Consider the following 18,193-nt stretch of genomic DNA (forward strand, 5'->3'; position numbering starts at 1 on the left):
GAGTGAGAGGCCACGGCTTTGTGGGTGGCCCAGTGTGAGTGGGGCTCTGCTGGACTTTCTGCAGCAGTTGCCAGGCTGCCACCTGCTAAAGAAGAGGATGTGTCACCCATACCTGCTGCTGGAATTTCTCCCTGGGCAGAGGTGAGGAAGGAAAAAAGCAGTGGGGGCAGGGACAGGACGGGTATCTCAGGCAGGGAAATGGAAATCTTCCAGAAGAGCACCCAGGGCCAGGACCATCCTGGCTGGCCTGCAGGCACCAAGTCGGCCGGCATGCTGTCACTCGTGTGGCTCTATGGCCCTTCCTCTAGGCTTTCAAGTCCTTGTATATATTCAGGTGTTTTACCTGGGACGGGTGGGAATAGTTCAGCAGCAACTGGCCTGGGGCTCAGCTCACGTTTACTCACAGATGCCTCGGCACGGTGCCCCAGCTTTGCAATGAGGACGCTTGTTGCGTGGGGGCTGCTGGCTGACTGGGAGACGATTCCCCACCACTGACCAACTTCAGAATTGTTTACAACTGGAGCAAGTGCCCTGATACGGTTTTCCTCTGTGGAACTGGTGGGTTCTGTGTTTTTTTTCTCTTTTTTGTTTTTGGTTCAAGGTGGATTTTATTCCTCTTTTTTGTATTTACAGATAGAAGCATGGAAATAATTTATTCATATAAATATATGTATGTGAAGGGAATAATTGTTTTTTTCTGTTTTATTTTTTAAATTTTATTTCTTTTCAATTTTGAATTTTATTTTATATTTTTATACAGCAGGTTCTTATTGGTTATCTATTTTATACATATAAATGTATACATGCCAATCCCAGTCTCTCAACTCCTCCCACCACCATCCCCCCAACAGCTTTCCCCCCTTGTTGTCCATACATTTGTTGTCTACATCTGTTGCTCTATTTATGCCTTGCAAAATGGTTAATCTGTACGGTTTTTCTAGGTTCCACATATATGCATGAATATACAAGATTTGTTTTTCTCTTTCTGACTTACTTCACTCTGTATGACAGTCTCTAGATCCATCGACGTCTCTACAAATGACCCAATTTCATTCCTTTTCATGGCTTAGTAATATTCCATTTTATATACGTACCACAGCTTTATGCATTCGTCTGTCTGAGGGCATTTAGGTTGCTTCCATTACCTCGATATTGTAAATAGTGATGCAGTGAACATTGCAGTGAATGTCTCTTTTTGATTTATGGTTTTGTCTGGGTATATGTCCAGTCCTGGGATTGCTGTATCATATGGTAATTCTATTGTTAGTTTCTTAAGAAACTCCATATTGTTCTCCATAGTGACTGTATCAATTTATATTCCCAACAATAGTGGAAGAGGGTTCCTTTTCTCCACACCCTTTCCAGCATTTGTTGTTTGTAGATTTTCAGATGATGCCCATTCTAACAGGTGTGAGGTCATACCTCATTGTTGAGTCCATTTCGTTGAGCGGGGGTAGGTCTTGTCTATTACATATTTGGCTTATGGAACGGTATCTGTGCTAATTTCAAACTCTGGTTTTATGCAGCACCCCCTTAACTCACCTTTCCCCTTAAGCAAGCATAAGTTGGTTTTCTAATCTTGAGACCCTGTTCTGTTTTGTAATTCAGTTCATGTGTAGCCAAGTTTACATTCCGTGCATTAGTGATACCTTATGATGTTTCTTTTTCTGTGTGACTTATTTCACTTAGAATCATCATGCCTCAATCCACTCATTATGCTGGTACAGGCCTGGTGACACAGATTTCATTGCTGAGTGGTATTCTGTTGTACGTAAGTACTGCAACTTCTTTATCAATTATTTGTTCTCTGGGATATTTAACTCGTACTGTAGAAGAGGTTCCTGTAAACAGAGCCGTCCCAAATTTTGGGGTGGCTGTGTCTTTTTGATTTTAATTTCCCTAAGCTATAGAACCATAAGTGGAAATGCCCTAGACTCTGTTGCTTTGTTTTTCAGATGTATCAGGAAACACCATACACTTCTCCAGAGTGGCTGTTGGCAATTTACATCCCGCCCATCAGCATAACAAGGCTCCTTTTTCCCCATGGCCTGTCTTGCCTTTCTGGATTTTACACTTTTCTCAGATGGCCCTTTAGACCGGGGGGAAGTGACACTTCATAGTAGTTCGGATTTCCATTGCAAGCTTGCTTGGTTTGCCAAAAAGGGCGTATGTGTTTTTTCCTGAATATATTCAGGAACAAACTCATACGCCCTTTGTTGCCAAGTGCATCATTGTCGATGTTCTGCCTCTTTTCCTATGCTTTAAATGCAAATCCAGTCTACCTCCTGAAATCGGTTTCCTGAAATTCTGCCCCGCTTTCAAGTCCTCTTCGCAGCCTTACTTCAATATATTTTTGGACGTTATCTGTCATTTATAACTCTCCAGGTTTGTGAATTACAGGGCCCCTGAGCTCCTTTCTTCAACTCGCTTTCTTGTGAGCTGGCCGCAAACCCACAAGACTGCTTCAGGCCCTAATCTGCTTCTGGCAGGGCACGCTGAGCCTTTGGTTAATTTCTCTTCCTGGTGGGAAATGAGTGTTAAATATGCCCGTCCAGACACCTACCTCACTCTCAACCCCTTGGTGATGTGGGTCCTCTGGTTTGTGGCCAACTTTGCTGGGTTCCTCACCTTTCGATGATGTGGCCCCACTAATGTGAGGACACTCCTGCCTGGTTCTCATCCACGTGGTTATGTGGACCCCCTGGTGAGAGTCTGTTCCTGGCTTTGTTCCTCACCCACCTGTGAGGGAGACCCTCTGCTGATAGGTCACTCCTGCATGGCTGGCACACATTGCCTTGGTAAAGTCAGCCGTGTGGTGGCAGTTGGAGCGTGCTGGGAATCTCCTCCCCCCGGTGATGAGGGCCCTCTTGCGTCAGGCCCTAACTGCTGGGCTCACCAACTTTTCTTAGGGAGCCCAGTGATGCTTTGGCACTCCTCTTAGGATCCCATCTCCACGGGGATGTGGGCCTTCTGCTCTGAGGTCCCAACGGCTGGGTTGTTCACATTTTCATGATGTGGGCTCTCTGGTGTTCACAGAGGCCTGGATCCCATAGCCTCTGTGCTCTTGGCCGCCTGCTGGGAGGTTCCAACTGCTGGATTCCTCACTTTTTTAATTTTTTGGGCCCTCTGTTGGGAGGATCCTCCTGCCTGCCTCACTCCCAGCCCCTTCGTGATGTGTGTCGTCTGGTTTGAGGCCACATGTGCTGGGTTCCTCACCTTTCGATGATGTGGGACCAATGGTCTTAGGAGACTCCTGCCTGGTTCACATCCCCTTGGTGATGTGGGCCCTCTGTTGAGAGTCTGATCCTGGCTGGGTTCCTCACCCATCTGTGAGGTGGGCCGTCTGCTGTGAGGTCACTCCTGCCTGGCTTGCTCACCTCGCCTTGTGGACATGAGCCCTCTGGTGGCACTTGGAGCCTGCTGGGAGCCTCCTCTCCTCGGTGATGAGGGCCCTCTGGCGTCAGGCCCTAACTGCTGGGCTCCCCACATTTTGTGATGTGCGCCCAGTGGTGCGAGGACACTCCAGCCAGGTTCACATCCCCATTGGGATGTGGGCCTTCTGCTCTGAGGTCCCAAAGCCTGGGTTGCTCACAGTTTCATGATGTGGGCTCTCTGGTATTAGTTCACTCCTGCCTGCATCCCATAGCTTCTGTGCTCTGGGCCGCCTGCTGGGAGGTTCCAACTGCTGGATTCCTCACCTTTCTTATTCTTTGGGCCCTCTGTTTTTAGGCTACTCCTGCCTGCCTCACTCCCATTCCCTTTGTGATATGTGTCCTCTGATTTGAGGCCACATGTGCTGGGTTCCGCACCTTTCGATGATGTGACCCCACTGGAGGGAAGACAGTCCTGACTGGTTCCCATCCCCTTGCTGATGTGGGCCCTCAGGTGAGAGTCTGATCCTGGCTGGGTTCCTCACCCTTCTGTGAGGTGGGCCCTCTGCTGTGAGGTCAATCATGCCTGTCTGGCACACGTCACCTTGGCGACGTGGGCCCTCTGGTGGCAGTTGGAGTGTGCTGGGATCCTCCTCCCCTCGGTGATGAGGGCCCTCTTGCCTTAGGCCATAACTGCTGGGCTCCCCACATTTTCTGATGTGCGCCAAGTGAGTGAGGAGACTCTTGCCAGGTTCCCATCCCCATGGCGATATGGGCCTTCTGCTCTGAGGTCAAAACGGCTGGCTTGCTCACAGTACCATGATGTGGGCCCTCTGCTGTGAGTTCACTCCGGCAAGGATCCCTTATCATCGGTGCTCTGAGCCGCCTGCTGGGAGGTTCCAACTGCTGGATTCCTCAACTTTTTTATTCTATGTGCCCTCTGTTGTGAGGCTCCTCCTGCCTGCCTCACTGCCAGCCCCTTGGTGATGACTGTCCTATGGCTTGAGGCCACATGTGCTGCGTTCCTCACCTTTCGATGATGTGACCCCACTCGTGTGAGGACACTCCTGCCTGGTTCCCATCCCCTTGGTGAGGTGGGCCCTCTGGCGAGAGTCTAATCCTGGCTGGGTTCCTCAACGTTCTGTGAGGTAGGCCCTCTGCTGTGAGGTCACTCCTGCCTGGCTGGCACACGTCACCTTGGAGATGTGAGCCCTCTGGTGGCAGTTGGAGCGTGCAGGGCGCCTCCTCCTCTCGGTGATGACGGCCCTCTGGCGTCAGGCCCTAAATGGTGGGCTCCCCACATTTTCTGATGTGCGCCCAGTGGTGCGAGGACACTCCAACCAGGTTCCCATTCCCATGGGGATGTGGTCCTTCTGCGCTGAGGTCTCAACTCCTGGGTTGCTCACAGTTTTGTGATGTGGGCCCTCTGCTGTGAGTTCACTGTGGCCTGGATCCCATAGCCTCGGTGTTCTGGGCCGCCTGCTGGAAGGTCTAAATGCTGGAATCCTCACGTTTTTTATATTATGTGCCCTGTGTTGTGAGGCTACTCCTGCCTGCCTCACTCCAAGGCCCTTGGTGATGTGGGTCCTCTGGTTTGAGGACACATGTGCTGGGTTCCTCACCTTAAGATGATGAGGCCCCACTGGTGTGAGGATAATCCTGACTGGGTCCCATCCCCTTTGTGATGTGGGCCCTCTGGTGAGAGTCTGATCCTGGCTGGGTTCCTCACCCATCTGTGAGGTGGGCCCTCTACTATCAGGTAACTCTTGCCTGGGTTGCTCACCTCGCCTTGTTGACATGAGCCCTCTGGTGGCAATTGGACCCTGCTGGGAGCCTCCTCAGCTCTGTGATGAGGGCCCTCTGACGTCAGGCCCTAACTGCTGGGCTCCCCAACTTTTCTTAGTGAGCCCAGTGTTGCTCAAGCACTCCTCTTAGGTTCCCATCCCCATGGGGATGTGGGCCTTCTGCTCTGAGGTTCCAACGGCTGGGTTGATCACAATTTCATGATGTGGGCTCTCTGGTGTTAGTTCACTGTGGCCTGGATCCCATAGCCTCTGTGGTCTTGGCTGCCTGCTGGGAGGTTCCAACTGCTCGATTCCTCAACTTTTGTATTCTATGGGTCCTGTGTTGTGATGCTCCTCCTGCCTGCCTCACTCGCAACCCCTTCGTGATGTGGGTCTTCTGGTTTGAGGCCACATGTGCTGGGTTAGGCAACTTTCAATGATGTGGCCCCACTGGTGTGAGGACACTCCTGCCTGGTTCCCATCCCCTTGGTGATGTGGGCCTTCTGGTGACAGTCTTATCCTGGCTGGGTTCCTCACTCTTCTGTGAGGTAGGCCCTCTGCTGTGAGGTCAATCCTGCCTGACTTGCACACATCACCTTGGCGACGTGGGCCCTCTGTTGGCACATGGAACCTGCTGGGAGCCTCCTGCCCTCGGTGATGACGGCCCTCTAGCATCAGGCTCTAACTGCTGGGCTCCCCACGTTTTCTGATGTGAGCCCAGTGATGCCAGGACACTCCTGTCAGGTTCCCATCCCCATGGGGATGTGGGCTTTCTGCTCTGAGGTCCCAATGCCTGGGTTGCTCACAGTTTCATGATGTGGGCTCTCTGGTGTTAGTTCACTCCTGCCTGCATCCCATAGCTTCTGTGCTCTCGGCCGCCTGCTGGGAGGTTCCAAATGCTGGATTCCTCACTTTTTTTATTCTTTGGGCCCTCTGTTTTTAGGCTACTCCTACCTGCCTCACTCCCATCCCCTTTGTGATGTATGTCCTCTGATATGAGGCCACATGTGCTGGGTTCCTCACCTTTCGATGATGTGGCCCCACTGGTGGGAGGACAGTCCTGACTGGTTCCCATCCCCTTGGTGTTGTGGGCCCTCTGGTGAGAGTCTCATCCTGCCTCGGTTCCTCACCCTTCTGTGAGATAGGCCCTCTGCTGTGAGGTCACTACTGCCTGGCTGGCGCATGCCACCTTGTAGACGTGGGCCCTCTGTTGGCAGTTGGAACCTGCTGGGAGTCTCCTCCCCTCAGTTATGAGGGCCCCCTGGCGTCAGGCCCTAACTGCTGGGCTCCTAACATTTTCTGATATGTGCTAAGTGGTGCAAAGCCACTCCTGCCAGGTTCCCATGCCAATGGGGATGTGGGCCTTCTGTTCTGAGGTCCCAACAGCTGGGCTGCTCACAGGTTCATGATGTGGGCCCTCTGCTGTGAGTTCACTGCGGCCTGGATCCCATAGCCTTGGTGCTCTGGGCCACTTGCTGGGAGGTTCCAACTGCTGGATTCCTCAACTTTTATATTCTATGGACCCTGTGTTGTGAGGCCAGTCCTGCCAGCCTCATTCCGAACCCCTTGGTGATGTGGTTCCTCTGGTTTGAGGACACATGTGCTGGGATCCTCACCTTTCGATGATGTTGTCCCACTGGTGTGGGGACACTCCTGCCTGGTTCCCATCCCCTTGGTGATGTGGGCCCTCTGGTGAGAGTCTGATCCTGGCTGTGTTCCTCACCCTTCTGTGAGGTGGGCCCTCTGCTGTGAAGTCACTCCTGCCAGGCTGGCACACATCACCTTGGCGACGTTGGCCCTCTGGTGGCAGCTGGAGCCTGCTGGGAGCCTCCTCCTCTCGGTGATGAGTGCCTTCTAGCATCAGGCCCTAACTTCTGAGCACCCCACGTTTTCTGATGTGAGCCCAGTGATGCCAGGACACTCCTGTCATGTTCCCATCACCATGGGGATGTGGGCCTTCTGCTCTGAGGTCCCAATGTCTGGGTTGCTCACAGTTTCATGATGTGGGCTGTCTGGTGTTAGTTCACTCTGGCCTGGTTCCTCTAGCCTCTGTGCTCTGGGCCGCCTGCTGGGAGGTTCCAACTGCTGGATTCCTCACTTTTTTATTCTATGGGCCCAGTGTTGTGAGGCTACTCCTGCCTGCCTCACTCCGAGGTCCTTGGTGATGTGGGTCCTCTGGTTTGAGGACACATGTGCTGAGTACCTCAGCTTTCGATGATGTGGCCCCACTGATGTGAAGACACTCCTGCCTGGTTCCCATCCCCCTGGTGATGTGGGCCCTCTGGTGAGAGTCTGATGTTGGCTGGGTTTCTCACCCTTCTGTGAGGTGGGACCTCTGCTGTGAGGTAACTCCTGCCTGGCATGCTCACGTTGCCTTGGCATTGTGAGCCCTCAGGTGGCAGTTGGAGCCTGCTGGGAATCTCCTCCCCTCAGTTATGAGAGCTCTGGATAAAACACATATGCCCTTTGTTGCCAAGTGCATTATTTTCCAAGTTCTGTCTCTTTTCCTATGCTTTAAGAGCTACGCCCGTGTACGTTCTGAAATCAGTTTCCAGCAATTCTGCCCCGCATTCAAGTCCTCTTCGCAGCCTTACTTCAGTATAATTTTGGATGATAGCTGTCATTTATAACTCCGCAGGTTTCTGAATTACAGTGCCCCTGAGCTCCTTTCTTCAACTCGCTTTCTTGTGAGCTGGCCGCAACACTGCAGGATCTCCTCAGGCCCTAATCTAGTTCCAGCATGGCACGTGGAGCCTTTGGTTCATTTATCTTCCTGGTGGGAAATGAGAGTTAAATTTGCCCGTCCAGACACCTACAGATAGTCTCCCATTGCTTCTCCTTATTCCTGTTCATCTTCCGAAGAAATTGCAAACTGGGCCAAACAGGAGGTTAAAGGCACTGACTCTCCAAGTCGGGAGAGTGTTAGTAAAGCGTCTGGAATGTTGCACCCGAGTACCAGGGGACAAAAACTGAGACACATTTGAACACGTTTCCCGATCACACGGTGGATCATACTCTGCGTTCCACATGCATGTTTTAGCTGAAGGAAGAATCCCTTAAACCTGGAGAGTTGAGACCCATGGAATGGGTACCATGCAATATGACTTCAAAGGGTCTGCATTTGCTCACCGAACATCACCAATCCTATCGCTGCTGCGTTTATGCCGCCGTACACACGCTTGATTCTCTTTCGGAGACATATAAATCCAAAGGTTTTAAGATTCTTACTAGTCAGGTATATTCTTAGGCGTTTAATATGGGGTGTTGAGTCCACTTCGTTGAGCAAGGAGTAGCTTTTGTCTATTACATATTTGGCTTATGGAAAGGTATCTGTGCTAATTTCAATCTCTGGTTTTATAAAGCACCCCAACTCACCTTTCCCCTTAAGCAAGCATAAGTTGGTTTTCTACATTTGAGACCCTGTTCTGTTTTGTAATTCAGTTCCTGTGTAGCCAAGTTTACATTCCGTGTAGTAGTGATATCTTATGATGTTTCTTTTTCTGTGTGACTTATTTCACTTAGAATCATCGTACCTGAATCCACTCATTATGCTGCTACGGGCCTGATGACATAGATTTCATTGCTGAGTGATATTGCATTGTACGTAAGTACCACAACTTCTTTATCCATTTTTCGCTTTCTGTGATATTGAACTTGTACGGTAAACGAGGTTCTTGTAAACACAACCGTCCCAAACTTTGGGGTGGCTGTGTCTTTTTGATTTTAATTTCCCTAAGCTATAGGACCATAAGTGGAAGTGCCCTAGGCTCTGTTGCTTTGTTTTTTGGATGTTTCAGGAAACACCATACACTTCTCCAGAGTGGCTGCTGGCAATTTACATCCCGCCCATCAGCATAACAAGGCTCGTAGTTCTCCTTGGCCTGTCCTGCCTTTCTGGATTTGACACTTTTTTCAGATGGCCCTTTTGACCAGGGGGAAGTGAGACTTCATTGTAGTGCAGATTTCCTTTGCAAGCTTGCTTGGTTGGCCAAAAAGGGCGTATGCGTTTTTTCCTGAATATATTCAGGAAAAAACGCATACGCCCTTTTTGGCCAAGTGCATCATTGTGGACATTCTGCCTCTTTTCCTATGCTTTACATGCAATTCCAGTCCACCTCCTGAAATCGGTTTCCTGCAATTCTGCTCCGCTTTCAACTCCTCTTGGCAGCCTTCCTTCAATATATTTTTGGAAGATAGCTGTCATTTATAACTCTGCAGGTTTGTGAATTACAGTGCCCTGAGCTCCTTTCTTCAACTCGCTTTCTTGTGAGCTGGCCGCAACACCACAGGATTGCTTCTGGCCCTAGTGTGGTTCCGGCATGACACGCTGAGCCTTTGGTTAATTCCTCTTCCTGGTGGGAAATGAGAGTTAAATTTGTCCGTCCAGACACCTCCACCTAGTCTCTCATTGGTTCTCCCTATTCCTGTTCATTTTCCACAGAAATGGCAAACTGGGCCAAACAGGAGGTTAAAGGCACTGACTCTCCAAGTGGGGAGAGTGTTAGTAAAGCGTCTGGAATGTTGCACCCGAGTACCAGGGTACGAAACCTGAGACACATTTGAACACGTTTTCCGATCACATGGTGGGTCGTACTCTGGGTTCCACATGCATGTTTTAGCTGAAGGAAGAATCCCTTAAACATGGAGAGTTGAGACCCATGGAATGGGTACCATGCAATATGACTTCAAAGAGTCTGCATTTGCTCACCGAACCTCACCAATCCTATCACTGCTGCGTTTATGCCACTGTACACACGCTTGATTCTCTTTCGGAGACATATAAATCCATAGGTTTTAAGATTCTTACTAGTCAGGTATATTCTTAGGCGTTTAATGTGGGGTGTTGAGTCCACTTCGTTGAGCAAGGAGTAGCTCTAGTCTATTACATATTTGTCTTATGGAACGGTATCTGTGCTAATTTCAATCTGTGGTTTTATGCCGCACCTCAACTCACCTTTCCGCTTAAGCAAGCATAAGTTGGTTTCCTACATTTGAGACCCTGTTCTGTTTCGTAATTCAGTTCCTCTGTAGCCAAGTTCACATTCCGTGTATTAGTGATATCTTATGATGTTTCTTTTTCTGTGTGACTTATTTCACTTAGAATCATCGTACCTGAATCCACTCATTATGCCTCTACTGGCCTGATGACATAGATTTCATTGCTGAGTGATATTGCATTGTACGTAAGTACCACAACTTCTTTATCCATTTTTCGCTTTCTGTGATATTGAACTTGTACCGTAAACGAAGTTCTTGTAAACAGAGCCGTCCCAAATTCTGGGGTGGCTGTGTCTTTTTGATTTTCATTTCCCTAAGCTATAGGACCATAAGTGGAAGTGCCCTAGGCTCTGTTGCTTTGTTTTTTGGATGTTTCAGGAAACACCATACACTTCTCCCGAGTGGCTGCTGGCAATTTACATCCCGCCCATCAGCATAACAAGGCTCCCAGTTCTCCATGGCCTGTCCTGCCTTTCTGGATTTTACACTTTTTACAGATGGCCCTTTTGACCGGGGGGAAGTGAGACTTCATTGTAGTGCAGATTTCCTTTGCAAGCTTGCTTGGTTGGCCCAAAATGGCGTATGCGTTTTTTCCTGAATACATTCAGGAAAAAACTTATATGGCCTTTTTGGCCAAGTGCATCATTGTGGACGTTCTGCCTCTTTTCCTATGCTTTAAATGCAATTCCAGTCTACCTCCTGAAATCGGTTTCCTGCAATTCTGCCCCGCTTTCAAGTCCTCTTGGCAGCCTTACTTCAATATATTTTTGGACGATAGCTGTCATTTATAACTCTGCAGGTTTGTGAATTACAGTGCCCCTGAACTCCTTTCTTCAACTCGCTTTCTTGGGAGCTGGCCGCAACACCGCAGGATTGCTTCAGGCCCTAATCTGGTTCCAGCACGGCACGCTGAGCCTTTGGTTAATTCCTCTTCCTGGTGGGAAATGAGAGTTAAATTTGTCCGTCCAGACACCTCCAGCTAGTCTCTCTTTGGTTCTCCCTATTCCTGTTCATCTTCCGCAGAAATTGCAAACTGGGCCAAACAGGAGGTTAAAGGCACTGACTCTCCAAGTCGGGCGAGTGTTAGTAAAGTGTCTGGAATGTTGCACCCGAGTACCAGGGGACGAGAACTGAGACATATTGGAACACGTCTCCCGATCACACGGTAGATCATACTCTGGGTTCCACATGCATGTTTTAGCTGAAGGAAGAATCCCTTAAACCTGGAGAGTTGAGACCCGTGGAATGGGTACCATGCAATATGACTTCAAAGGGTCTTCATTTGCTCACCGAACCTCTCCAATCCTATCACTGCTGCGTTTATGCCCCTGTACACACGCTTGATTTTCTTTCAGAGACATAGCAATCCATGGTTTTAAGATACTTACTAGTCAGGTACATTCTTAGGCATTTAATATGGGGTGTTGAGTCCATTTCGTTGAGCAAGGAGTAGTTCTTGTCTATTCCATATTTGGCTTAAGGAACTTTATCTGTGCTCATTTCAATCTCTGGTTTTAGGCAGCACCCCAACTCACCTTTCCCCTTAAGCAAGCATAAGTTGGTTTTCTAAATTTGAGACCCTGTTCTGTTTTGTAATCCAGTTCCTGTGTAGCCAAGTTTACATTCCGTGTATTAGTGATATCTTATGATGTTTCTTTTTCTGTGATACTTATTTCAGTTAGAATCATCATACCTGAATCCACTCTTTATGCTGCTATGGGCCTGAAGACATAGATTTCATTGCTGAGTGATAATGCATTGTACATAAGTACCACAACTTCTTTATCCATTTTTCGCTTTCTGCGATATTGAACTTGTAGCGTAAACCAGGTTCTTGTAAACAGAGCCGTCCCAAACTTTGGGGTGGCTGTGTCTTTCTGATTTTAATTTCCCAAGCTACAGGACCATAAGTGGAAGTGCCCTAGGCTCTGTTGCTTTGTTTTTTAGATGTTTCAGGAAACACCATACACCTCTCCCGAGTGGCTGTTGGCAATTTACATCCCGCCCATCAGCATAACAAGGCTCCCAGTTCTCCATGGCCTGTCCTGCCTTTCTGGATTTTACACTTTTTTCAGATGGCCCTTTTGACCGGGGGGAAGTGAGACTTCATTGTAGTGCAGATTTCCTTTGCAAGCTTGCTTGGTTGGCCAAAAAGGGCGTATGCGTTTTTTCCTGAATATATTCAGGAAAAAACGCATACACCCTTTTTGGCCAAGTGCATCATTGTGGACGTTCTGCCTCTTTTCCTATGCTTTAAATGCAATTCCAGTCTACCTCCTGAAATCGGTTTCCTGCAATTCTGCCCCGCTTTCAAGTCCTCTTGGCAGCCTTACTTCAGTATATTTTTGGACGATAGCTGTCATTTATAAGTCTGCAGGTTTGTGAATTACAGTGCCCCTGAGCTCCTTTCTTCAACTCGCTTTCTTGTGAGCTGGCCGCAACACCGCAGGATTGCTTCAGGCCCTAATCTGGTTCCGGCACGGCACGCTGAGCCTTTGGTTAATTCCTCTTCCTGGTGGGAAATGAGAGTTAAATTTGCCCGTCCAGACACCTCCAGCTAGTCTCTCATTGGTTCTCCCTATTCCTGTTCATCTTCCTCAGAATTTGCAAATGGGCCAAACAGGAGGTTAAAGGCACTGACTCTCCAAGTCGGGAGAGTGTTTGTAAAGCGTCTGGAATGTTACATCCGAGTACCAGGGGACGAGAACCGAGACATATTGGAACACGTCTCCCGATCACACGGTTGATCATACTCTGGGTTCCACGTGCATGTTTTAGCTGAAGGAAGAATCCCTTAAACCTGGAGAGTTGAGACCCGTGGAATGGGTACCATGCAATATGACTTCAAAGGGTCTTCATTTGCTCACCGAACCTCTCCAATCCTATCACTGCTGCGTTTATGCCCCTGTACACACGCTTGATTTTCTTTCAGAGACATAGCAATCCATAGGTTTTAAGATACTTACTAGTCAGGTACATTCTTAGGCGTTTAATATGGGGTGTTGAGTCCATTTCGTTGAGCAAGGGGTAGTTCTTGTCTACTCCATATTTGGCTTAAGGAACTTTATCTGTGCTCATTTCAATCTCTGGTTTTATGCAGCACCCCAACTCACCTTTCCCCTTAAGCAAGCATAAGTTGGTTTTCTAAATTTGAGACACTGTTCTGTTTTGTAATCCAGTTCCTGTGTAGCCAAGTTTACATTCCGTGTATTAATGATATCTTATGATGTTTCTTTTTCTGTGTGACTTATTTCAGTTAGAATCATCATACCTGAATCCACTCATTATGCTGCTACGGGCCTGATGACATAGATTTCATTGCTGAGTGATATTGCATTGTACGTAAGTACCACAACTTCTTTATCCATTTTTCACTTTCTGCGATATTGAACTTGTACCGTAAACGAGGTTCTTGTAAACAGAGCCTTCCCAAACTTTGGGGCGGCTGTGTCTTTTTGATTTTAATTTCCCTAAGCTATAGGACCATAAGTGGAAGTGCCCTAGGCTCTGTTGCTTTGTTTTTTAGATGTTTCAGGAAACACTATACACCTCTCCCGAGTGGCTGTTGGCAATTTACATCCCGCCCATCAGCATAACAAGGCTCCCAGTTCTCCATGGCCTGTCCTGCCTTTCTGGATTTTACACTTTTTTCAGATGGCCCTTTTGACCGGGGGGAAGTGAGACTTCATTGTAGTGCAGATTTCCTTTGCAAGCTTGCTTGGTTGGCCAAAAAGGGCGTATGCGTTTTTTCCTGAATATATTCAGGAAAAAACGCATACGCCCTTTTTGGCCAAGTGCATCATTGTGGACGTTCTGCCTCTTTTCCTATGCTTTAAATGCAATTCCAGTCTACCTCCTGAAATCGGTTTCCTGCAATTCTGCCCCGCTTTCAAGTCCTCTTGGCAGCCTTACTTCAGTATATTTTTGGACGATAGCTGTCCTTTATAACTCTGCAGGTTTGTGAATTACAGTGCCCCTGAGCTCCTTTCTTCAACTCGCTTTCTTGTGAGCTGGCCGCAACACCGCAGGATTGCTTCAGGCCCTAATCTGGTTCCGGCACGGCACGCTGAGCCTTTGGTTAATTCCTCTTCCTGGTGGGAAATGAGAGTTAAATTTGCCCGTCCAGACACCTCCAGCTAGTCTCTCATTGGTTCTCCCTATTCCTGTTCATCTTCCGCAGAAATTGCAAATGGGCCAAACAGGAGGTTAAAGGCACTGACTCTCCAAGTCGGGAGAGTGTTAGTAAAGCATCTGGAATGTTGCACCCGAGTACCAGGGGACGAGAACTGAGACATATTGGAACAAGTCTCCCGATCACATGGTTGATCATACTCTGGGTTCCACGTGCATGTTTTAGCTGAAGGAAGAATCCCTTAAACCTGGAGAGTTGAGACCCGTGGAATGGGTACCATGCAATATGACTTCAAAGGGTCTTCATTTGCTCACCGAACCTCTCCAATCCTATCACTGCTGCGTTTATGCCCCTGTACACACGCTTGATTTTCTTTCAGAGACATAGCAATCCATAGGTTTTAAGATACTTACTAGTCAGGTACATTCTTAGGCGTTTAATATGGGGTGTTGAGTCCATTTCGTTGAGCAAGGAGTAGTTCTTGTCTATTCCATATTTGGCTTAAGGAACTTTATCTGTGCTCATTTCAATCTCTGGTTTTATGCAGCACCCCAACTCACCTTTCCCCTTAAGCAAGCATAAGTTGGTTTTCTAAATTTGAGACCCTGTTCTGTTTTGTAATCCAGTTCCTGTGTAGCCAAGTTTACATTCCGTGTATTAGTGATATCTTCTGATGTTTCTTTTTCTGTGTGACTTATTTCAGTTAGAATCATCATACCTGAATCCACTCATTATGCTGCTACGGGCCTGATGACATAGATTTCATTGCTGAGTGATATTGCATTGTACGTAAGTACCACAACTTCTTTATCCATTTTTCACTTTCTGCGATATTGAACTTGTACCGTAAACGAGGTTCTTGTAAACAGAGCCGTCCCAAACATTGGGGTGGCTGTGTCTTTTTGATTTTAATTTCCCTAAGCTATAGGACCATAAGTGGAAGTGCCCTAGGCTCTGTTGCTTTGTTTTTTAGATGTTTCAGGAAACACCATACACCTCAACCGAGTGGCTCTTGGCAATTTACATCCCGCCCATCAGCATAACAAGGCTCCAAGTTCTCCATGGCCTGTCCTGCCTTTCTTGATTTTACACTTTTTTAAGATGGCCCTTTTGACCGGGGGGAAGTGAGACTTCATTGTAGTGCAGATTTCCTTTGCAAGCTTGCTTCGTTGGCCAAAAAGGGCGTATGCGTTTTTTCCTGAATATATTCAGGAAAAAACGTGTACGCACTTTTTGGCCAAGTGCATCATTGTGGACGTTCTGCCTCTTTTCCTATGCTTTAAATGCAATTCCAGTCTACCTCCTGAAATCGGTTTCCTGCAATTCTGCCCCGCTTTCAAGTCCTCTTGGCAGCCTTACTTCAGTATATTTTTGGACGATAGCTGTCATTTATAACTCTGCAGGTTTGTGAATTACAGTGCCCCTGAGCTCCTTTCTTCAACTCGCTTTCTTGTGAGCTGGCCGCAACACCGCAGGATTGCTTCAGGCCCTAATCTGGTTCCGGCACGGCACGCTGAGCCTTTGATTAATTCCTCTTCCTGGTGGGAAATGAGAGTTAAATTTGCCCGTCCAGACACCTCCAGCTAGTCTCTCATTGGTTCTCCCTATTCCTGTTCATCTTCCTCAGAAATTGCAAATGGGCCAAACAGGAGGTTAAAGGCACTGACTCTCCAAGTCGGGAGAGTGTTAGTAAAGCGTCTGGAATGTTGCACCCGAGTACCAGGGGACGAGAACTGAGACATATTGGAACACGTCTCCCGATCACACGGTTGATCATACTCTGGATTCCACGTGCATGTTTTAGCTGAAGGAAGAATCCCTTAAACCTGGAGAGTTGAGACCCGTGGAATGGGTACCATGCAATATGACTTCAAAGGGTCTTCATTTGCTCACCGAACCTCTCCAATCCTATCACTGCTGCGTTTATGCCCCTGTACACACGCTTGATTTTCTTTCAGAGACATAGCAATCCATAGGTTTTAAGATACTTAGTAGTCAGGTACATTCTTAGGCGTTTAATATGGGGTGTTGAGTCCATTTTGTTGAGCAAGGAGTAGTTCTTGTCTATTCCATATTTGGCTTAAGGAACTTTATCTGTGCTCATTTCAATCTCTGGTTTTATGCAGCACCCCAACTCACCTTTCCCCTTAAGCAAGCATAAGTTGGTTTTCTAAATTTGAGACCCTGTTCTGTTTTGTAATCCAGTTCCTGTGTAGCCAAGTTTACATTCCGTGTATTAGTGATATCTTATGATGTTTCTTTTTCTGTGTGACTTATTTCAGATAGAATCATCATACCTGAATCCACTCATTATGCTGCTACGGGCCTGATGACATAGATTTCATTGCTGAGTGATATTGCATTGTACGTAAGTACCACAACATCTTTATCCATTTTTCACTTTCTGCGATATTGAACTTGTCCCGTAAACGAGGTTCTTGTAAACAGAGCCGTCCCAAACTGTGGGGTGGCTGTGTCTTTTTGATTTTAATTTCCCTAAGCTATAGGACCATAAGTGGAAGTGCCCTAGGCTCTGTTGCTTTGTTTTTCGATGTTTCAGGAAACACCATACACTTCTCCCAAGTGGCTGTTGGCAATTTACATCCCGCCCATCAGCATAACAAGGCTCCCAGTTCTCCATGGCCTGTCCTGCCTTTCTGGATTTTACACTTTTTACAGATGGCCCTTCTGATCAGGGAGAAGTGAGACTTCATTGTAGTGCAGATTTCCTTTGCAAGCTTGCTTGGTTTTCCAAAAAGGGCGTATGCGTTTTTTCCTGAATATATTCAGGAAAAAACGCATACGCCCTTTTTGGCCAAGTGCATCATTGTGGACGTTCTGCCTCTTTTCCTATGTTTTAAATGCAATTCCAGTGTACCTACTGAAATCGGTTTCCTGCAATTCTGTCCCGCTTTCAAGTCCTCTTGGCAGCCTTACTTCAGTATATTTTTAGACAATAGCTGTCATTTATAACTCTGCAGGTTTGTGAATTACAGTGTCCCTGAGCTCCTTTCTTCAACTCGCTTTCTTGTGAGCTAGCCGCAACACCGCAGGATTGCTTCAGGCCCTAATCTGGTTCCGGCACGGCATGCTGAGCCTTTGGTTAATTCCTCTTCCTGGTGGGAAATGAGAGTTAAATTTACCCGTCCAGACACCTCCAGCTAGTCTCTCATTGGTCCTCCCTATTCCTGTTCATCTTCCGCAGAAATGGCAAACTGGGCCAAAGAGGAGGTTAAAGGCACTGACTCTCCAAGTCGGGAGAGTGTTAGTAAAGCGTCTGGAATGTTGCACCCGAGTACCAGGGGACGAGAACTGAGACATATTGGAACACGTATCCCGATCATACGGTTGATCATACTCTGGGTTCCACATGCATGTTTTAGCTGAAGGAAGAATGCCTTAAACCTGGAGAGTTGAGACCCGTGGAATGGGTACCATGCAATATGACTTCAAAGGGTCTTCATTTGCTCACCGAACCTCTCCAATCCTATCACTGCTGCGTTTATCACCCTGTACACACGCTTCATTCTCTTTCGGAGACATAGCAATCCATAGGTTTTAAGATATTTACTAATCAGGTACATTCTTAGGCATTTAATATGGGGTGTTGAGTCCATCTCGTTGAGCAAGGAGTAGCTCTTGTCTATTCCATATTTGGCTTAAGGAACTTTATCTGTGCTCATTTCAATCTCTGGTTTTATGCAGCACCCCAACTCACCTTTCCCCTTAAGCAAGCATAAGTTGGTTTTCTAAATTTGAGACCCTGTTCTGTTTTGTAATTCAGTTCCTGTGTAGCCAAGTTTACATTCCGTGTATTAGTGATATCTTATGATGTTTCTTTTTCTGTGTGACTTATTTCAGTTAGAATCATCATACCTGAATCCACTCATTATGCTGCTACGGGCCTG

The 18,193-nt window shown here is 47.5% G+C and overlaps 1 long non-coding RNA gene across 1 annotated transcript in view; it reads left to right on the forward strand.

The window, feature by feature from the left end:
• The first annotated feature begins 1,737 nt into the window (after positions 1-1,737).
• Positions 1,738-18,193, forward strand: part of LOC309978919 — a 289,414-nt gene continuing 272,958 nt past the window's right edge. The window contains exon 1 of the long non-coding RNA XR_014327157.1: positions 1,738-1,767. This is a non-coding gene — a long non-coding RNA (uncharacterized lncRNA). The remainder of the gene's footprint in view (positions 1,768-18,193) is intronic.

Source organism: Leucopleurus acutus (genome assembly GCF_964270905.1).
Source record: "Leucopleurus acutus genome assembly, contig: HAP1_SCAFFOLD_128, whole genome shotgun sequence".
Classification (NCBI taxonomy): domain Eukaryota; kingdom Metazoa; phylum Chordata; class Mammalia; order Artiodactyla; family Delphinidae; genus Leucopleurus; species Leucopleurus acutus.